Below are 9399 nucleotides of genomic sequence, written 5' to 3'. Positions count from 1 at the left end.
CGGCCGAGGCGGCCATACAGCCCACAGCCGACCGGATGGGGAAGGGGGCAACCGGTGGTCGCCCCAGGCGCCTGGGCCTGGGCCTGCACGGCCTTTGGCCAGCCCAACAGCCGCCGCACCGAGTAAAGGAGGCGGTTAGGGGTGGGGATCGATCGATCCCCAACCAAACCCGATCCACTCCTTGCAACAGCGCCGCCGGCAGTGGTCTTGGCTGCCGCGCCCCCACGCGTCTCCGGTGATCACCGGCCGGCGCCACCACCACACGTGCCGTAGCAGTGGCGTTCACCGGCGGCGAGAGGCACTCCTGCCGCGCTCGTCCTCGTTCGAGGATCCTCCAGGGAGCAGGGTGCCCGGCGTGACGCCGTTGAATGCGTCGTTCGGGCGGCCGGGCTCCAAGTCCCCGCGCGCGCGTCGCGGCTGCTCGATGGAGGGCTTGATGCCGTGAAGCCGAAGGGCTTAAAGCGGCGGCGAGGCGGAGGCGTGGTGGGTGTCTGGGATGGCAGGCGCGATGGCATCGTCAGCCATGGCGCTCGAGAAGCTGCGGGCGCCGGAGCCGAAGACGAAGGCGGAGGCCCCGGTCGGTGCAGAGACGTAGGCGAGGGCGTCGCCCTTCATCTCAACAACCGCGGGGGTCGGAGACGGCAGTGGAGCAGCCTCGGCTTCATCGAGCACGTCCTCCAGTGGGGGTGAAGGGGGCGCCGCCACTACCGGGTCGAGGACGACGGACGCATACGCGCGACGGGGACACGGACCCAAGCCGTGGTACTGGCACCATCCCGGCGGCGGCGGAGCCGCGAGTGCCTGGCCAACGTCCACGACCATTGGCGCGGCCAGACCAGCGAAGAGCCAGTCAGGGCACCGCCGGTTCAGGGGCTGCAGAGCCGCTTGCAGGGTCGATTCAAGGGTCTGCACCGGCAGCGGCACGACGGGCTGCTGCGTGGCCGGTACAAAGTAGTGCACCGTAGCCACCTTCACCGTAGCGACGGACGTCCGTTGAAACGACGACGCGCGCTTGCACGGTTGAGGCGGCGACGAAGACCGCCTACTCCACGACGGCGACGAATCAACTTTTTCCTGTAGAACTTCCTGTTGATCTTTTTTCCTCCGGCGATTTTCTGCTCTATTGGAGAGCGACGTGCGTGATAACGTGTTTGAGATCGAAAGAAACAAAATGATCAAACTCCTTCTTTGCATTAGATGAAGTGCTATATATAGCACTGGAACAGGCGTTTACAAAGGGGGTGTCGGTTTAGACAACCGACGCAACGGTTCGAGAAGCAACCGCCAATGGTTAATACAAGCAGGGATTAATCCCGTAATTACTATGTTAATTAATCTTAACAAGAATCTCTTCTACACGCCCGGAGCCGGCTCAAGTAACCCGTCGGAGGCAAACCAGTTTGTAACATCCGAAGCAGGGGGGGCGGTTTAGCCCCGGGTGATGGAACCTCCTCACGTGAATACGGCCCTGCCTCTCTATGTACCAACACCGCTAGGTCATTTTTCCAACCCCTTGGAGAACCTGATCGCTGCATTGGCACGTTTGCGGCTCTCCCAGTGGATGGCGACTCTCCAACAGCAATTGAGACGCGAAGGGTCAGTGAACTTCTTCAGACGGCTCTGGCTCAGCAGGAGGCTTATTCCTATAGTCGAGATAGGATTCATTCGACTCCTCGCCCAAGCCGGAGCCCAAGTTACAGCAGACATATGGATTCAGAGGCCTTGCCAAGCAACGCCCAGCGCTGCAATCAGCCGGGTGGGCATAATCTAGTATAGGACAGGATACGTCGAGAGGATGAGCGGGCGGCTCAGCAGGCGCTCAGCAGGAGGCTCACCAAACCTTCCCGGAGTATCCAATGACTTCTATTGAGGCAGGTGTGGCCACAAGAACCGGCGGTGTTCCTTGTTTGGTGCCGGCTTTGCGCAATGAGCGTTTGCCTAAGGATTTCAAGGGACCCCGAAAGGTGCCAAATTACACAGCTGATTTACAGCCTGGGGCGTGGATTGAAAGTTATGAGATGGCCATGGAGCTGTTGGAGGTCAGTGATGCAGCGATGGCAAAGTACTTCACCATGATGCTGGACGGAACGGCCCGCACCTGGCTGAAAGGGCTGCCGCCTAATTCCCATTGGTTCATGGGCAGAGTTAAAAGCCCGGTTTATCCAGAACTTCAAAGATACCTGCAAGCAGCCCTTGTCAATTGTGGACTTGACTAATTGTAAGCAAGAGTAAGGTGAGTCCACCACTCATTGGGTGCGCCAGGTCAAGGAGATAATACATTCGTCTGACAAGATGGACACCGGCTCTGCTGTTTTAATGTTGGAGAAAAATTGCCGATTTGAGCCTCTGAAATAGAAGCTGGGGCGGCTCACGCATGATTGTAATGATATGGGCCAGCTGATGGCGGCTCTAGTCAAATACGCCGATTCTGATAGTGCCAAGTATCCCGCGTCTAACGAAGAGAAGACAGGGAAGGGAAAGAAGAACGACAATGGAAAGGGTCGGCAGCATAACCCGGCGAATCAAGGAGGCAATAAGCATAAGGCCGACGGTAACCCGGAGTTTGTGGCTAACACCAATTCACAAGGTAACAATCAACGACGCAAGGGGAGGCCGCCCCCTCTGTCCGGCGGGTCAGGTCCTACTCTTGAGCAACTGCTCAATGAACCCTGTCGAAGACACGACACTCGGGAAAGGCCAACCACTCACCTGTGGAAAGATTGCGCGATCATGAAGGCTTTCAAGAATTCCAACATGTTCGACGGCAACCATGGGTCTGGTGGCGGTTTAGGTGGAGGCGGTTTTCATGGCCCGGGTGGCGGCTCAAGTTCCGGCTTTCAAGGAAATCAAGGTGGTTATAATCAACAGTCTGGTCAGGGAGGTCAGCAGCAGCATCAATCGGGTTATCAGAGCAATCCGAAGCAGCTGAATAGTGGACTATATCATGTGTTCACCACTAGCTTATGCAAACGAGACCAGAAGCTTCATAAAAGGGCTGTGAATGCTGTTGAGCCGGCGATTCCCGTTATTTAAGGTTGAGGGAGTCCTGGATTAGGGGGTATCCGGACAGCCGAACTATATCCTTTGGCCGGACTGTTAGATTATGAAGATACAAGATTCAAGACTTCGTCCCGTGTCCGGATGGGACTCTCCTTGGTGTGGAAGGCAAGCTTGGCAATACGGATATGTAGATCTCCTTCCTTGTAACTGACTCTGTGTAACCCTAGCCCCCTCCGGTGTCTATATAAACCGAAGGGTTTAGTCCGTAGGACGACAACAATCATACCATAGGCTAGCTTATAGGGTTTAGCCTCTACGATCTCGTGGTAGATCAACTCTTGTAATACTCATATCATCAAGATCAATCAAGCAGGAAGTTTGGTATTACCTTCATCGAGAGGGCTGAACCTGGGTAAACATCGTGTCCCCCGCCTCCTGTTACCATCCGCCTTAGATGCGCAGTTCGGGACCCCCTACCCGAGATCTGCCGGTTTTGACACCGACATTGGTGCTTTCATTGAGAGTTCCACTGTCCCGTCACCATAAGGAAGGATGCCTCATCTCATTGTCAAGGACAACGTCACCTCTGGGGAAGCCCTGGCTGTCGGCCAAACTCTCCGGCTAGGCGGCTTCGTCATGACCGCCCGCTCAGCTGCTGCACCGACGATGACTTCTCGGGTCATCGAAAATAGCCTCCACGTCGGCTCGGAACTTGCCGAGAAGATGGATCCAATGGAGCTCTCTTTCCTAAACAAGCTACTGGATTGCATAGCCGCTTTGGGAGTCACTACGGACTATGATCGGATTGGGCTTAAACCTGACCAAAGGGAGATTAACTCTCCGCCGGTCACCCATCAGATAGCGGTGGTGGAGGAACAATGCGGCGTTTCTTCCTCTATCTTGAGGACAAACTATGTCCGGATTCCCGAGCTCTCCGAGCCGGATACCCATTTACGGAAGGACATCACCCAAGCCTTGAACCTAGAATCAGGCAGCGGGCCAGACCTATTGGGCAACATCCCGGAGCCCGAACTTCCAAGATAGGAAACTCCTCTGCCCCTGGGTCTCAGATCGTGTCAGGGTTCGGACTCAAATCCACCCACCCACCCAGATATAAACGATCTTTCCTACATTAGGAAAGAGCCCCAAGAAATAGTACATCATTATTGGGCCAGATTCCTCCTTGTAATGAACAAGGTCAAGGACTGTCGCAAGGAAGATTCAATCTCATTCTTCTGCAATAATTGCACGGACAAGGGAATCCTTAACGCCATAAGTCGCCGTGACATAGCACGCTTCGCTGACTTGGCGGCCATAGTACGGAAGTACTGTGCGATGGAAAGTGCCTGGAAAACCGAAACAAAATTCTGGGATGATCCGGCTCTGACTAAACACCCAGTCCGAATTAAAAGAGTGCACTCTCATAAGTCGCCCGATTCAATTACAAAGAAGCAAAAGCGCACTATAGGGCGTGGAACCGTATTGGAGGGATGGCTTAATGGGCCCTGCAAAATCCACAGTACAGCGGATACCATACCAACACACAGCCTGAGAGCATGTTGGGTACTCCGGCAGCTGGCCAAAAGCGGTGAGGATCTCCTCATTCAAAACACCACAGAGCACCATCCCGTGGATAACAATACAGTATTGATAGTCTTCGAGACATTCACCTCAAATAATAGGCACAAGCGAGCACTCTGTAGCCTTGCCGAAGTCTGCCACGTGGCAGCAATAAATCCATGGAGCGACACGGCTATCACCTTCAATGCCAGTGACGAACCTAAATTCCAAACAACCTGAGCACCAGCCGCATTGGTCCTTAGTCCAATTGTGGACGGCTTTCGGCTCACTAAAGCGCTCATGGATGGCGGCATCGGATTAAACCTCATTTATGAGGAAACTCTTCAAAAATTGGAAATAGACAGGAACCGCATTGAGCAAAGCAGCACGACCTTCAGAGGAATCATCCCCAGTCGGGAGGCATGCTGCGCTGGGAAAATCACACTAGATGTGGTATTCGGCACTCTAGAGAATTATAGGTCCGAATAAATTACATTCCAAGTGGCCCCGTTCAGTAGCGGATACCACGCCCTTTTAGGGCGGGAGGCATTCACAATCTTCCAAGCCATACCCCATTACGGGTACATGAAGCTCAAAATGCCCGCGCCCAATGGAATCATCACTCTAGCTAGTGATCCGGACATAGTGCTCTGCGCCGAAAACAAAACAGCCGCACTGGCCCTCAGGCATTATCCGAAGCCCTCGCGGCACGGGAATTAACTGCGCTACGCTCCACAGTGGGCAGGGATGACGTGATACTCGACGAAAGATCCAAATCCACTTCTTTTAAACCAGCGGATGAAATAGTCAAATTCCAAGTCCACCCAACGGACCCTACAAAAACAGCATCCATCGGGGCACAGCTAAACCCCGTTGTAGATGCCGCACTACGGGAGTTCCTGCGCGAGAATTGGGACATATTTGCTTGGCACCCTTCAGACATGCCAGGAATCCCACGCTGGCTGGCCGAGCATAGCCTTAACATTCTAAAGGGATTTAAGCCGGTCAAGCAGACTCTTCGGCGTTTCTCTGAACCCAAGCGACAAGCCATGGGAGAGGAGCTAGCCAAGTTACTGGAGGCCGGATTCATTAGAGATATAAAACATCCGGACTAGCTAGCAAACCTGGTGATGGTACCGAAGAAGGACAAGTCCTGGCGCTTGTGCGTCGACTTTAAAGACCTTAATAAGGCTTGCCCAAAGGATCCCTTCCCTCTCCCTCGCATCGATCAAATTATCGACGCTACCGCAGGACACGATTCATTGTGCTTCCTCGACGCATACTCCGGTTACCACCAAATTAAGATGGCGGAGTCTGATCAAGCCGCAACGGCATTTATCACTCCATACGGCCCCTTCTGTTTTAATACAATGCCCTTTGGGCTCAAAAACGCCGGCGCAACGTATCAATGCATGATTCAGACATGTCTGGAATAGCAGATCGGCAAAACAGTGGAGGCATACGTAGACGATGTGGTCGTCAAAACCAGACACGTCGAATCATTAATAGAAGACTTGAGGCTCACGTTCGACAACCTCCAAACATATGACATCAAGCTCAATCCGGAAAAATGCATTTTCGGCCTACCCGCTGGAAAGCTCCTGGGCTTCATAGTCTCCAGTAGAGTAATTGAAGCAAATCCGGCCAAAATCCGAGCTCTGTCGCAGTTGGCTATCCCAACCGACCTCAAGCAAATCCAGAAGTTAACTGGATGCGTGGCGGCCTTAAGCCGCTTTATCTCCCGACTAGGGGAGAAGGCACTCCCCCTTTATCGCCTTCTCTGGCGAACCGAACACTTCGAGTGGACGGACGCAGCCACGGCCGGATTGGAAGAAATAAAAGCCATCCTGGCCACCAACCCAATCTTGGCCGCTCCAAATGTCGGCGAACCAATGCTGTTATATATAGCGGCAACTCACCAAGTTGTAAGCGCAGTGCTCGTCATTGAACGAGAGACGGACGGACATAAATTCCTGCTTCAAAAACCGGTATACTATGTGTCCATCGTCCTCACTCCATGCAAATCACGGTACCCTCTTTATCAAAAGATAGCATATGCGATATTCATGGCATCCCGGAAACTAAGACACTACTTTCAAGAGTGTTCAATCACATTGTCCTCGGAAGTACCACCCAACGACATAATAAACAACCACGACGCCACGGGCCGGATTGCCAAATGGGCCATTGAGCTCCTCCCATTCGACATAACATATAAACCTCGGCGAACCATTAAGTCGCAAGTATTGGCCGATTCTGTCGCCGAATGGACAGCAGCCGAACTCCCTAAATAGTACGGCGCATACTCCAACTGGATCATGCACTTCGACGGCTCTAAAATGATGGCTGGTCTGGGGGCCGGCGTCGTCCTGACGTCCCCCACTGGAGATACAGTCCAATACATACTCCAAATACTGTACACAGACTCCAACAACGCAGCCGAATACGAGGCCCTATTACATGGTCTTCGGATGGCAATTTCCATGGGCATTGAACACCTGGAGGTGCGTGGGGACTCGAACCTTGCAATATCCCAAATAAATGGAGAGTTCGATGCCAAGGATCCGAAAATAACGGCTTATCGCAACGCCGTCCTCAAGATGTCAGCTCGGTTCGAGGGGCTCGAATTCCACCATGTGGCTCGGGAAAACAATCAGGCAGCGGATATCCTCGCCCGTGTCGGCGCCAAGCGCGACCCTGTCCCACCTAACATCTTCTTGGAAAGGCTATTTAAGCCATCCGTGGTATGGGAAGGGGACACCGGTAACAATAGTCCGGACCTGGTCACAACGCCAGATACTGAACACTCTGACACAATCGGAGGCTCTGCCACCGAAATAACCCCTTCAGCCCATGTAATAATGGCCGTCATCGCCCCGCAGACAGAACCATTCCTGGCCTACCTAACCAGGCAGGAACTTCCCGAGGACCAAAATGAGGCACGCTGCATAGTGCGGCGATCTAAAGCCTACAAGGTCCACGAGGGAGAGCTTTACAAGAAAAGCACTACCGAAGTTATTCAAAGGTGCATCTCCGAAGAGGAAGGGCAGAAGATTTTGGCAGAAATCCATCCTGGACTCGGCGGCCACCACGCCGCAGCCCGGGCCCTTTAAGCAAGGCCTTCCGTACAGGTCTCTATTGGCCGACGGCCTGGGCAGATGCACAGGACTTGGTCCAACACTGCGTCGGTTGCCAGCTTTTTGCAAACCAAAGCCATATGCCGCCCACCGCTCTCCAAACAATCCCCATTACCTAGCCCTTTGCAGTCTGGGGGCTTGATATGGTCGGACCCCTTAAAGGGGGAACCCATAAGAAAAAATACTTACTGGTCATGGTGGATAAATTCACCAAATGGATAGAAGCCAAACCCGTTAAAACGACCGAATCCGGATTGGTGATAGACTTCATATCTCGGGTTGTACACCATTATGGCGTCCCCCACAGCATCATCACTGACAACGACATGAACTTTACAGCCGACAAGGTAAAACTTTGGTGCAACAACATGGGCATCAAGCTCAATTATGCTTCTGTCTATCACCCGCAAACTAATGGTCAAGTCGAGCGAGCAAATGGTCTTATCATGAGCGGCATCAAACCCAGATTAGTGCGGTCCTTAAAGGAGTCTATCACACACTGGGTAGAGGAGCTCGACTCCGTCTTATGGGGGCTGCGGACCACGCCGAATCGCACTACCGGATACACACCATTCTTTATGGTGTACGGCGCAGAGGCGGTTTTGCCCTGTGACATGATTCATGACTCACCTCGAGTGTGCATGTATGAAGAAAAAGAGGTCGAGCTTGATCGGCAGGACAGTTTGGATGCCCTGGAGGAGGAGCGCGATGTGGCAAAAGCCCGTTCCGCATTCTATCAGAAACAGGCTCGAAGGTACCAAAGCAGAGAAGTACGGGCCAAAACTTATAACATTGGCGAACTAGTTCTACGCCTGCCGGAGAAGAAAAAGAACAAGCTAAAGCCCAAATGGGAAGGTCCCTTCATTATTGACCAAGATCTGACCGGCGGAGCGTACCGTCTGCGGGATGCATCGGACAATCGACTTGAGCCAAACCCATGGAACGCAGCCAGACTCCGAAGATTCTACGCCTAGTGCGGGACTCTATTATCTGTCTTTTCTCTCTTTCTTTCTTCTTTTTCCTTCTCCTCAAGGCCTTAAAAGGCCAACTTGTGTCTTGACTACACAATATTAACGCGCTAGCCGCGCTCATTATACCTGGGAGCTTCTTATACAGAAGCTTAATATAACTATTTTTCTAGGCTTCATGCCCCGCGCATGTGTTATTCTTCCGCATGTACCTTTTTTTGCCATTATATGCATCTATATGACTTAAGTTTTGGCCAAGCTGGGTTGCCTGGCTCTTGTATTTATGCCCTACGTTAATTCGGCTAGGGCATAAGGGGAGCACCTCTGCGATTGTTACTATTGGGTCAGCCGGATGTGTACCTCAGACTGGGTGAAGCCAAAAGCTAGCGTTCTTAAGGGAATATTCGGTCGGTGAACAAAAGATGACTTTTATTTATTTTGATACATGCCCCCAGATGTTTTTTTTGCCTGCGTCTCTTCTCGTAGTCCGGACATGCACATTAGGGCATGCGTACCCAGGGAAAGGAACCCTTAACGGAACTATTCTTCCTGGAAGATGTTTCTTACTATCCATGTAATATAACATAGCTAGTTGGGTACTTGTCTGTTCAAGCACTTATGACCCCTACGCCTTGTTTCCACGCATACCCCGGCTTTTACATAACTGAGCGGGTATTCGGATACACTCTGGACTATTGGGTCCCGAGGTCGAAGCGAAAAGGTCCGCCATGACA

The sequence above is a fragment of the Triticum urartu genome, chromosome 3A, assembly GCF_056163025.1.
Source record: "Triticum urartu cultivar PI428250 chromosome 3A, HENAU_Tu73, whole genome shotgun sequence".
NCBI classification, from domain to species: Eukaryota; Viridiplantae; Streptophyta; class Magnoliopsida; order Poales; family Poaceae; genus Triticum; species Triticum urartu.
The sequence above is the reverse complement of the archived record's forward strand: the minus strand, read 5'-3'. Positions refer to the sequence as shown.